Source organism: Leuresthes tenuis, unplaced genomic scaffold, assembly GCF_036924035.1.
Source record: "Leuresthes tenuis unplaced genomic scaffold, fLeuTen1.0.hap1 SCAF_18, whole genome shotgun sequence".
In the NCBI taxonomy this organism is placed as follows: Eukaryota; Metazoa; Chordata; class Actinopteri; order Atheriniformes; family Atherinopsidae; genus Leuresthes; species Leuresthes tenuis.
Genome location: NW_027325372.1, coordinates 23,695,361 through 23,709,191, shown reverse-complemented (window position 1 = coordinate 23,709,191; position 13,831 = coordinate 23,695,361).

Below are 13,831 nucleotides of genomic sequence, written 5' to 3'. Positions count from 1 at the left end.
AGTTCATACATCTTTAGTCATAGAGCTAGCAGATTTAAGAAGATCATAGGGTTGGTTTTGTAAGGCAATATCGTGACCTACTTTGTCACTTAGGTATGGAGACTTGTTGTGAAATAAACCATGATGTCTTGTTTTTACATTGTTTCCACATTGCATGAGAAGGGAAGTTTTGGAGTTGGTGGAAGGGTTACTTTATATGTTGAAGAGTCAGGCTAGTTGTTTCCCCTGTTTTTGTGTGCTAAAGTTAACTTAACCACACCCCAAACCATGCCACTATGCCAGTGCAGGACACATGGAAATGGAATTCATGTTGATCTCTAAGATGACTAAACAATCTTTTTAAAACTTCTAATTTGCCTTGTAAATAAACAGCCTTGTAAGTATTGAATCATTTATCAAAATGGCAAAAAGGTTGTTGCTAAATTATTTTTATTTTCTCATTGTGTTAACTTGTACTACATTGCTCATCAACAGGGGCTTACACAATATCACTAAATAGGCCCCATATACCTTAGTGTGAACACTAATTGCCTTTTCTCCACAGGTCTTCCTCTTCCATTTTCATGCCTTTTCCAGTGAGCCAGCCAGTCAACCTGCAGGATTATTGATGTGTTTACCAGCAGAGGGGGGATGCCACTCCTTGCCTTGGGAAACCCTGTGGCTTTCAACTATTGAGTAACACTGACTGCTGCCATGGCCGCTTCCAATCAGAAAAGTTGGAATGTGCTCCTATGTGCTCATAATGAGGAATAACAGAAGGAGAGAGATGGTTGCATCCTGAGTTTGACTCACCTGTTTCACTTTATTTAATCATAAAGCTGAGTCTCAACCAGGGCCCGTTCTGTACAGTTTTTCAAGCCAAATAGACACGAAGAGGGTAAATCTGTCAAGACCTTACAGCTCCTTCAAAGTGTTGAAACCAGGAAGCTTTTAATTGGAATTTATTGCAAGGGTGGTCCATAGTTTTCTCTATATTAATTGGCAACAATAACACTATACCCAACAAGTTACAGTAAATGCTGATCTCAGAAAATACTCAAGTGTCTTTAGAAAAGCTAGCTAGATTGTAAAAAAATTTAAAAACTTATCATTGTAACCTTCATGTGCAGCTTTGATGTACAATGTGCAGCTGTACGTAATTCACATAAGAATTGATTATATTGGCTATTGATTATATAGGTTAATTGGTTATTTACGTAGTAATTATAAGATCTTAGTTTGTTAACAATTACAAAAAAGAAGAGGACAAACCAATGAAGATGATGACTGAAGATATTTACCTGGTCAGGGATACAAGCATCGTATTGTCATCAGCTCAATATTGACATGTAATATGCAGTACATCATCCCTCAGCCTATTGGTGCTCAGATGACTAATTTATGTGATTCGCCTCATGGGTTTGTATAGAGAATGTGAAGGACGTCATACTGGGCTACATATCGGAACATGAGGGTGATCTTTCCTCCTACTTTTCTCCTGATTTTAAACAAGCAGATGTGATTTCCTGCAAAAATAAACCTAGTTTTTTTTTTTTGGCTAATTCAGTAAAGTAATTATAGCACTAAATAATTTTCAGTGGTATGTTCATTTCATGAAGTCCTTTAAGAAATGCTGTCCTGATATCTGCCACCATTGTTTTCTGTTTAGCTTTGGTTGAGTTTGGTTAAAATGATGGTCAAAATGGTTGAACCTGGTGGAGAAAGGGAATAAAAGGGAAAGGGATATAAAATCAAACTTACAAAGAAAGAGGTCCATTACAAAACGTTATGTCAGTAAAATATCAGGTAATCTTGGTATCTTTTTAATATCTAAAAAAAAAGTTTTTTACCAGCAGTCGACAGATATGTTTATGATTTTGTTACATTATTTTGCAATGAAATAGGACATGATTTTAGAGACTAGTCTTACAATATGTGCATAAAATTTGTCCTAACAGGTTTGTATGAAGGCTCAATCCATAAAAACATTAACCTTTGTGTTAATGGAATCCTTACAGCTACCAACATTTCAATGCAGTATGACATCAAGTTCACATTTCCATATGTTTATGCTCAGTTTTAACAATTCCTGAGAGAAATATTTGCGACTTTGGCACCATGCCCATCGCTCGCACCTAGCTATGTATGCAAACCGCAGGGTGCCACATGCTGCCGAGAGAAGTTAGTCTGATGAAAGCAATAAAGTTGATATCAAATGCTAAAGCAAATGGTCCTGAAAAGCAGCAAACTTAGATCAAATGTTGGATGATATTTTTCTGTGATAACTGTTCCTTTCAAATAGTCATCTGATTAATCTCTAACATACAACCAGTCATTAGCATGGCTGTAAGTCTTTTCTTTCTAAAGTTAGTTTGTGTAAAAGACTTATAAGTGTCAGCGTCTTAGCCATAGCAGGCAGCAGTGACAGTGCTCTCAGTTTGGAGATTCAAGGTATGGGATGGGCAGACGCGCAAAGCTGACAGCTACTCAGAATGGGGACAGTAGAGGAACAACCAAGCCAAATGTTTTTCACTTCAGAGTTATATTTACTCAATACTTCCAGATTGGGTTTAGGCAATAAAGTCCCATGATCAAGTTAGAAAAACCCATGGTTAGGACTTGTAAAAAGAATGTATTTAACACAACTATCGCCTTCACAGACACCATTTTGATGGTTGTCTTACTTACATGTAGCATGTTACGTTCTAGCTGGAATTTGACCAAAATGGCATAATTTGGGTAGGGTTAAAAATCTTGACTGCATAAGTGAGATCAGAAAACTATTACGATTTAGACTAAAAGATTATTTTTTACTCAGAACCACAAGAGGTCACATATTCTTTGAACGTGATATTTGATCATATCTCCTTGCATGAACATACAACCCAGGTGCATGTTTTGAGGAGATGGACAGTCTATAAAAAAATCCACAACATAGCTTGTGAGGTTTGATTAGTTTTGATTAATGAAAATGTATTTTTCTCTTGTTCCCATTTTGAGTAGCTGCCAAGAGTGCTCTCTTGCGCACTGTTGCTTGAGTGCATCATATTTTTAATTGCAAAGACCAAAGACCATGGCAGCTCAGGTCATTATTTTGCGCTTTGAGTGGTCAGTTAGACTAAAATAACGCTATACAAGTACTGTCCATTTACCATTTACAATTTTTTTCAAAATATACAGCTAAAGGGAAAAGACTTATAACTGAAATCACCCACTAAAGGGTTTTTATAACAATGAAAACCTTATTACTGTCACCTGCTTCGTCCATGGCACCTGGTCAGAAACCTCTGAGTTAAGCTAAAAACTGGCCTTTGACAAGTCAGTAACAGTACTAAACTTTGTTTCCAGAACAGCCTCCTTCCTTTTTTTCTTTCTCTCCATCCATCATAATATCCCCCACCAGTCCTGCCAATTCTTTACAACCAACCCTTGTTACATAAGAATGCCAAAACTGTTGCTCTCCAACAGGACTCACCGCTGTGAGCGGAAACTGTGGGAGCAAAGGGTTGGGCATCTCAGCCCGTACACAGCTGATGGCCATCCCAGGAATGCATCCTTTCAGTGAGTCTGGGCAGCAGCCAATCATGTGGCCTCCCAATGTCACTGAAGCACCGAGAGAAAAAAAGAGACACTTTTAAATTTATGTTGGAAAAACAAAAGACCGCTTTTTGCTCACATACTGGCAGTATGTGCTGAGGTTCTGTAGTACTGCACACACAAATTCTTTCTTCTACTTTTAATAGGTGGAAACCACAGTATTGTGTTTTTCCTGCCTCACATCCCTTTGATGAATACAGTTTTAGTAATATTTAAAGAATCCCCCTCAAGCAATGTTCAGCGGTGAAAGGGTTCAGGCAGACGCAATGACAGATCTCTCTCTGCCATACCTGACATAAAGAGGTTTAGCTAACACTACCCGACACCTACTGTTAATCCTATTTCAAATTGCACTCTCAACCATGAAATCCACTCACAAGAGGAAAAAAAAACACAGTGATGCAGTGCAGAGGTTTTACACAGATAATCTTTCCCCTGCCACTTTTCTCCATTGGCTTTAAAGCAACAAAAGCAGGTACAAATATAGCTGCAAGCAGCGATGGCGGGGTCTAGCAGAATAGCAGGTAAGCCTGCGGCTGCTCAGGAAGGCATTATGAGTACATAGACCAAGTTTGGTGTTTGAGATGAACTCGTCTTCATCCAGGGATTCCAACGGTACCTCATTTGTCCAATTTGAACCAACGGCTCCAAAGTTATGAGCAAAATGCATGTTTCCTACATATAGCGCCCCCTCTCGGTGGACGTTCACCAGACTTCTTGGGAATCTTACAGACTTGATCATGAGTCTGTGTTAGAAGTTTTATGTCAAAAGAGCAAATGGTTGCTGAAATACGGCCTCACGTCCTGTTTGGCGCATCATCGCTGAATTTGATTGGCTGCTACGGGCAAACGGAAACGAAATAAAAAAATCAACATTATAGCTCTTGTGAGGCTTGGTCTGAACATTCTATATGTCAAGTCCCGTGGAAATCAGACAATCTGGGTGTCCTGTAATGCGTTTTGGAGGTTTTTGACATAATTCAAAATGGCGGAAAATCCAAGATGGCGCAAATGACATCATAGGATTCGTTGACCTCGGATATATCCACGGATTACAACGGTACCTCATTTGTGAAATTTGGACAAACGGGTCCAGAGATATGAGCAAAAATGCATTTTTGCTAAATATAGCGCCACCTATAGGTCAAAGGTCTCCAAAATTCTTGGGCCTCTTCAAGATTGAGTTATAAATATGTGTTATGAGTTTGATGTCAAAAGATTGAACTGTTGCTGAGATATGGCCTCACGTCCATTTTGGCGTTGTCGCCACCAACTTTGATTAGTTATAATGGGTGAACAAAGTCGAAAATGAAAAATCCGCTTCCTAACTTTTGTGCGGATTCGTCCAAAGATACTCTATGCTAATTTTCATGGGAATCGGTTAAAATTTGTGAACGAAGAATCCTTTTGAAGGTTTTGAACAAAATCCAAGATGGCGGAAAATCTAGTCAGACGGAAAATGACGTCATAGGGTGCGTTGGACTCGTCATGATCCAAGGATTCCAACGATAACTTGTTTTTGAAATTTGGACCAACGAGTCAAAAGTTATTTAGCTGAATGTGCTTCAAACTTTGACATGTTGGTGGCGCTAGAGAGTTTTGAATTTGGGCTCCAAATTTGTTGAATTTGCTAATGGGAATGTGCTAAATAGATGTGCCAAATTTCACAACTTTTTACCATTGCGTTAATGGGGCTGCCATAGACTTCAATGGTGGCGGAAAGTAGAAGAATAAATATAGCTGCAAGCAGCGATGGCGGGGTCTAGCAGAACAGCAGATAAGCCTGCGGATGCTCAGGAAGGCATCATGAGTCCATAGACCAAGTTTGGTGTTTGAGATTAACTCGTCTTCATCCAGGGATTCCAACAGTATTGGTCATTTGTCCAATTTGAACCAACGGCTCCAAAGTTATGAGCAAAATGCATGTTTGCTACTTATAGCGCCCCCTCTGAGTTGAAGTTCACCAGACTTCTTGGGCCTCTTAAAGGCTTGATCATGAGTCTGTGTTATAAGTTTGATGTCAACAGATCAAATGGTTGCTGAGATATGGCCTCACGTCCTGTTTGGCGCGTCATCGCTGAGTTTGATTGGCTGCTACGGGCAAAGGGAAACGAAATAAAAAAATCCACATGATAGCTTTTGTGAGGCTCGGTCTGAACATTCTATATGTCAAGTCCCGTGGAAATCAGACAATCTGGGTGACCTGTAATGCGTTTTGAAGGTTTTTGACATAATTCAAAATGGCGGACAGTCCAAGATGGCGCGAATGACGTCATAGGATTCATTGACCTCGGCTATATCCATGGATTACAACGGTACCTCATTTGTGAAATTTGGACCAAGGGGTCGAAAGTTATGAGCAAAAATGCATTTTTGCTAAATATAGCGCCCCCTATAGGTCAAAGATCACTATAATTCTTGGGACTGTTTGGGATCGAGTTATGAATATGTGTTATAAGTTTGATGTCAAAAGATTAAATTGTTGCTGAGATATGGCCTCACGTCCTTTTTGGCGTAGTCGCCGCCAACTTTGATTTGATGTAGCTAATTAACAAAGTCGAAATTGAAAAATCCATCTCCTAACTTTTGTGCGGATTGGTCCAAAGATACTATGTGCCAATTTTCATGAGATTTGGTCGAAATTTCTGACCTGTGAAAAATTTTTAAGGTTTTCAACAAAATCCAAGATGGCGGAAAATCTAGTCAGACGGAAAATGACGTCATAGGGTGCGTTGGACTCGTCATGATCCAAGGATTCCAACGATACCTTGTTTTTGAAATTCGGACACATGAGTCAAAAGTTATTTAGCTGAATGTGCTTCAAACTTTGACGTGTTGGGGGCGCTAGAGAGTTTAGAATTTGGGCACCAAAATTGTTGAGTTTGCTAATGGGATGGTCCTAAAAATATGGGCCAAATTTCACAACTTTTTACCATTGCGTTAATGGGGCTGCCATAGACTTCAATTGCAGCGGAAAGTAGATCAATAATAATAGGAATACCAGCTAAAACAATAGGGTTCTGCAGCTTCGCTGCTAGACCCCTAATTAAAGCACAGTTAGGACTTCTTAGTGGGGGAAAAAGCCACATAGAGGAGGTTAGGTTTTTGTGAAAATAGGTATGTGAGAGAAATAAAAAGGGGGGGATGGTATCACACTGCGTCAGCGGGCGGTGCCAGACATATGGCAGACATTGGTGGTAACCATGCTGGAAAGTTCTTTGCCAAAGCTTGATTTGACCCAGTCCTGTAAAGCTTCCTGATAGTGGTTACAGAGAGTTAATCACATGAACTCTTCCAGGCCTTGTGGGCTGCTGACCCAGCACTGATCCTAGAACTCACGGCAGTCTTTAAGTCTTTTCAGCACAACAAGGCCTCTGCACGACCATCACAACTGTGGGTTCACATAGAGGAGCAAGACAAAGAAAGACAGAACTACTCCAGTATAAGACATCCAATAAAAAGGATACAAAGGGCTAAAGTTGAAAGCTTATTCTTAACTTAGAAAAAAATAGTTTTAAAAATATATCTTCTTTTTCTACTTGTTTTAATTATAACCCGACTTGCATTTGTATTACTGTAGTCATGGGTGAGGATGTCACTGTGACATCATCGAGTTGACTTGAGCTTGAAACTTCAAGTATCTGGAGGAAACTATTTGGAAAACATTGGTATTTGTAATACAAAAGATCCAAAAAAGGGGCTTCAAGAAAAAAATGTTGATTTATGGGAAATATAGGATCCAGTTTATGGAGTGTGACCAAAAATGTGATCTTATAACTGAATATCAGCTGTAGCCTGCACAAGTCTAGTTTTGACCAATGTTAGTCTTTTACGATTACACCAAACTTTATGAAAGTGCGAATGATTATGGCTGTGGGTTAGGGCAGAAAACATATGCATTCTCTCTCTATTGCCTCCCTAATATTATGTGATTCCATAGACTTCAATTATTATTTCCATGATCAAATTTCAAGAATGAATTTCCTGCAGTGAGGTTTCTCTAAAAGAAGGCTTTTACTGTTAAAAGGGAGTTTTTCCTCTCCCTACTATCACACTATATATATATAAGTGAAAGTTATCTGCAATTCCTAAAGTGTATTAATGTCAGTTCTTTAAAAGATATATTTTTGTATATTCTAAAATTTTATTCTCAGAAATATTGTATATCTGGGTCTCTGAAGGTATATACTTGTGATGTACAGTATATTTTCATGTTTTAGTATTCTTTAAATTCTAAATTAACTTTTTACACTTACCAGAAAGTAATAAGAAAATGTATTGGTAATTTACAATTAAGTAACAATTTCTATCAATAGAAATCTACGAAAAGTTTGATCAAGCATACTATTAATAAAATAAGAACATATCAATAACATAAGAATTAAGAACATATATTGCCTTAAAATAACAGGTACAGTATACTTCTAAAGCAAAGTAAGTCAATCTTAATCTACTAATTAAGCATGCAAATTTATATATACACAGCCATGTACTTAAGTGTACTAAGAATACTTTAAGTAGTTCCACACAAAAGTACAATACATTCACATTGATTCTGATATTATTAATTTAAGAGTGGTAAACTTGGGATTAATCTGACTGCAAGTACACTCAAGTGGGCTAAAATTTTATATACTTAGAACATTTATTTTTTATCAGGGTATACAAGAACTGGACTGAAAATAAGGGAGAAACCTGCCAAAGTTCAAAGAAAAACTTGAGAAAACCTGGAGAACTGTTGCTCATTTTTCCAAATTTCTGAAAATGGTTGTTTTGATACATGTTGATCTTTACCAAATGAATACCATGTTTAAATTTTCTGTCTCTGCTCCACCATCCAGAATCTTTAAAGAAAGATGCTAGAATTTCAGCCTGTATAGTTTAGTATTTTACTTAGTTGTTGCCCAGTTGCTCTTCATACAGAACTCCCAAGCTCCTAAGTAAATGTGTGAAAAGCTAACATAGAACAGTTCCGACTGGTGTGGACTTCCTCCAAAGATGGGGCTGCTGGCTGACAGGACGCTGCACAGAAAGGTAGTAGACAGTATGGGAGCCCGGCTGTGACAGAGGATGGCAGGGTGGGTGTCACCAGGTACCATTCCCCCTGTCTTCATGTATCTCAAAGAGTTTCGCCTGGCTGATCAGGGACGACAGGAACGCTGCTCCCAACCTTCAGTCAGCTGTCACACGAGGTCACAGCAAAAGACAAAGCGAGCGAGTCACATTGTGTACAGGCCAGACGCACACCAGCTACACGCGTTGGCATTCAGCAGCGCCCAACAGCTCCAGGTTCCAACTCCAAGAAGGGAACAGGCGTGGGCCGACAGGAAATGATGTGCTGAATTTAATTTCACTGTAATTTCTATTATGTTGATGGTCACGGGTCTGACACTGGGGAGTGAAAACGGAGGAATAAAACCACAAAGACTTGGATTAGAGAGGGGAAAAAATGAGGGAGTTCAGAGGGTCGTATATCATTAAGCAATTGAGAAAGTTAATTAGGCAGCTCTGATAATTATTGCCATGGCAACCTGAGCGCACTCATGCAGATTTGATTAACGAGGTGCCATTTATTTGCACTGGCTAAACAGCAAGACCTGCACAGAGCTTGAGAGACCCCTAAAGGTGGAAGATATGAAATGTTTGCTTAATTCACAGCCATAATGCCCAGAATAACAATAAAGAATATCTAATATTTCACCTAAAACATTAAAAAAAATACTGGCCTAGCATTTTCTTCCACCAGTTTCACTAAAGGAGATATCTTTGCTGAAGCAAAGCGTTTGCTCGAAGTTGAAAAAAAGCCATCTCGGGGGAGGTAAGCAGAGAGGGTTTTTCAAGAAAATAAATTGCATTTTTTCTCTGATAAGTGACTGTCAAAGGCATATGGTATACAAAAAGTGTAAAATGAGGATGTGATTTGCATGTAGAGGAGTGTGGAGAGAATATGACATTGAGGGGATGTTTGTGGATTCCAGTACACATGTTGCCCTCTGGTGGAAAAACAACAACGCGGCTTGCTGTTGAGGGCCGTCTGGAGCCATGTTTAGCCACAGCCACATATTGTCAGGCACAAAGATGCTTCATTATGCGCCAGGGGGCAATTATGGCTGACTGTTAAGTGAGCAGAGTACAGGAGCAACTTGGGAAAAAATAAAACAATAAACCTGCCCTGTATCCAAAAAGATGAGCCAAGCCTTTGTGAAACACAAGAGCTGTCACCAATCAAGAAACATTTACAAAGAAGGAACAGATAGATGCTCTGGCTCTTCAGAGGACGTTTTCATCAACATAGGGGGAAAAATGACACATTTAGCATGTGCTCGAGACATGCTATCAAGACCGGTTTGCTAAAAGAAAAAAAAAAAGAAAAAAAATCACTTAATTAGCACTCTCAAGGGTTTATCTTCTTTTTTTCATATCATAGATGGTACCATTGGCAGCATGCAGACAAAAGTGAATACATGAAAGTAATGTAAGCTCAGTGGGAGATTTCTCTAGGGACCCACTAATCCTCCTCCACATCATTTCACACAGAGCCAAGTGAGAGGTATGGATTATAATTTATTATACAAATATCAAGCACAGATGAATTCTAATAACTGTCAGATCAATTACAGTCATCTCACTCATAAAGTGTTTCATAAATATCTGTGAAGGACACATTCTGGTTTAAAAATAGAAAACAGAAGAAAAAACATTTGATGCTACTGTCACAGACAGTCAGTCTTTTGAAGTCAGTCCTCACCTGCAGTTCATAGCCTTGTCACATACTATTACATATATATTCGCTGTTTCTTTCCAGGCTTGTGACATTTTCTACATATTTTCACAAGTATATCAGCAACTGACCAAATGCAATTCACACAAATGAGAATTCATACAGAGGGCGATCAGAAAAACATATATACAGAGCAGAAGAGTTAGATGGATTAAGTTTCAAAAGTTTGTTTTTATAAAGCTGCAAAGTTAAGAAGTTTAAATCAGTAGATATAAATGATTCTCCTCTTGCTCAGTTTGTCAATCATCAAAGTCACAGCTTCTAGTAACAGTGCTGTTTGCCAGGAGAGAGCAAGCTCACAAACAATGTTAAAGTATCAGTGAGTCATAGTGGAAGTTTTCTGCTCTTGTAAAATCAAAATTTATTACAGGTCATATGAAAAAAGACAAAGAGCTGTACTGTAAACATATTCCTAATTACATCAAAGCTACAGTAATTGATATTTGAAGATGATCTTTAGATTGAGATTGACTACATTTAAGATGAGCTTATATTTTTCAGTAAGTAGTGAAATGTCTCCCATTCAACATTTAATGTGTTTTCGATGTTCTGAATATTGGTTTGAGAGATTTGCAAATCATTGCAATCTGTTTTTATTTACATTGGCACCCCAACTTTTTTGGAACAGAAAAACACAAAATGAAAGGTTAACATTTAACGTGACAACATGAAAAGATGTCAGTCATAGCACCTTTGAAATTATGAATAGATGTATGTGGTTGAAAATGAGAAAATCATATTCATACTAAATTCATATAAAGTTATGAATTTAGTAACTTAACCGTGAAATGCTGACATTCATACAGGCTCAAAAGAAAGATCTTCCTTAGCAAACACAGCTTGGCAAGCAAATCCCTGGCATTGTGGTGACTCAAACAAACAAAATTCTTCATCTTTCCCATGAGTTCTGTAGACAAGTCACAGATAAAAGTGACGCTAGTCCATAAAAGAGCAGGGGTTGTGTGCAAGTAGAGTGAAAATATAGCCCAAACTTCACCTCACCGTAAGCATTTGAAATGTCAATATAACCATACAACAGCCAGTTCAGCTGACGGGAATCTTTGTTGCCCATGTGGTCTATGCTGATGCAGATAGTAGAACACGAGTTTAGTCCATATTAAGCGATTGAATATGCTAATGAAATGAATAAGTACGGAAATTAAAGAAAGCATCCACTTCATATGCCTGGAAATCCCTCTAGGTTTTCATTCAGAAATTGGCTTACTCTGCTATTTAGCAGACAAAAAATAAATAAAAATACCCAACTGACAACATTTTACAATCATCAAAAGAAACATCCAGAAATTCAGAACATAATACTTTCTAAGGACAGACTGTTTAGAATGTATAAAACTGTATAATAACCGTTTAAGACTTGTGATACATATTAAATGCCAAAAACCACAAAATGGCAATATTCAACCAGACAAGACTACAGAGTTCAGTGTTTCTCAAAGTATAAAATCGTATTCAAATGAGCAAAACCAAACCATTCTAAGGACTCAATTTACTTGCATCTCAAATGAAAATCAGCACAGAATTTGTTTTACTTTATCTAAATTCCCAGATATCAAAAGGCAGTTGTTGTTCTAGTATATCTGGACCTTTGAGCTGCTCACATTCAGTTGCTAGCAAAAGTAAAAAAAAAAAAAAAAAAAAAGCTTTTGCATCTGGCCTTTTAGACCCCTGCTGACAATCAGCAGCAAACAATGATTGGTTTCACGCACAACTAGCCGAGTCTCCTCCTCAGGCAGTCCCAGCAGGCCTCTCAGCTCTTCATCCTCCCAAGCCTTCAGCTCCTCAGTACGGTGCCGTTTTGGGTGTGGGGTTTTTCCCCTTAGACAGTACACCAGTGTAGATGCAGCAAACAACATACTGTGGTCTAATGGGACATGTGCGGCATATTAATACTAGGAAAGTCCCGTGTGCAGGAAAGGAAACACCATGACCAAAGGCCAGTTCCTATGTAAAAATTTCCACTGTATCTACATAGTTCAAACAAAGTTATTTTAGATCTTTTTGAGATTCTATCATGTAACAGTTTGTCTAACCTGATTGGCAAATTATGCAATTTGCATTATAACAGCCCAACCTAGAAGACACAGGGCATTAGGACAGAAACATAACATGGCATTAGGATGGACTGGGAATATCATACGAACTGACACTTCTGTGTCAAATCAGTTAAATCTTGAAATATGTGATCATTTTTCTAAAGTACTATATACTGTAGATATAATAGATGTGGTCAGGAACTGGAAATATTGGAAATTAAACGGCACATAATATAGCAGTGGCAAGTCCTCTCAGAAACAAAAAACAAAATGATGAATCCACGCCGTTGTAAGTTGTGCAGAATGAGGTCTTGGATTCCCCTGCTGAAATAACTTACCTCCCAGGAGAAGACGTCCCTTTGATGGTAGTATGTCTCTCCAAATTCCAATATACACTTCTACATAAATGGCACTTTCACACACTTAAGTCATCTATGCCATGGATACGGTTGCTCCCCATGCCAAGGCAGAAAAAAAAAAAAAATCGCCAATCAGTTGTGTAGTGTGAACCCATTAGGACTTAAAATCCTTGAACACAAATTAAGCATGCCATGTACCATAGACCAATAAACAGTTGCTTGTGTTCATGGTAACGTAACTACAGTACCTACCAGAACGGATAATCAAAAGTAGGAGTGCTGCTGCTTGGTTTCGCTGCACCCTCTTGTTTTGGGGCAAATTTTGAACTCATTGACTAAATTATCACCTTGTCAAAGATGGAGTGCTGGTATGCACATTCATGAAGGCTCTGAAAATTAAGGCAATCAGTCAGAAGAAGCTGACTCCTTGGTATAATTCACAGCTACGGGCTTTAAAGCAGACTGCAAGAAAGTTGGATAGTTGGCATTCCTCTACTTTAGAAGAGTTTCAATTAGTCTGAAAAGATAACAACACATAACAAAGCCCTTTGTAAAGCTAGAACTGCTTACTATTCACAACTGATAGAAGAAAATAAGAATGATCCCAGGTTTCTTTGTATTCTTTTAACTCTCAGTAGTGATGATTTCATGAACTTCTTTATCAATAAAATTGTTTTAATTAGAGCGAAAATTCATAGAGTCCATCCCACTATTATCACTGATGTATCAACAAGTACAGCAGCTTTAGAAGTATCCTTAGAACCCGATTTGTATTTAGACTGTTTTTGTCCAGTCGAACTCTCTAAGCTAACAAGAGCAAGAGTCTCTTCTAAACCATCAACTTGTATTTTAGACCCAACCCCAACCAGACTGTTCAAGGAGACTTTCTCCTTAATCAATACTTCCGTATTGGATTTAATTGGTCTGTTTTTGTTGACAGGCTATGTACCTCAGACTTTTAAGGATGCTGCAATTAAACATTTGTAAGTCGCGTTGGAAAAAAGCTTCTGCCAAATTCATAAACAAACATTTACTTTAAAAAAATAAAACTACTCTCAGGA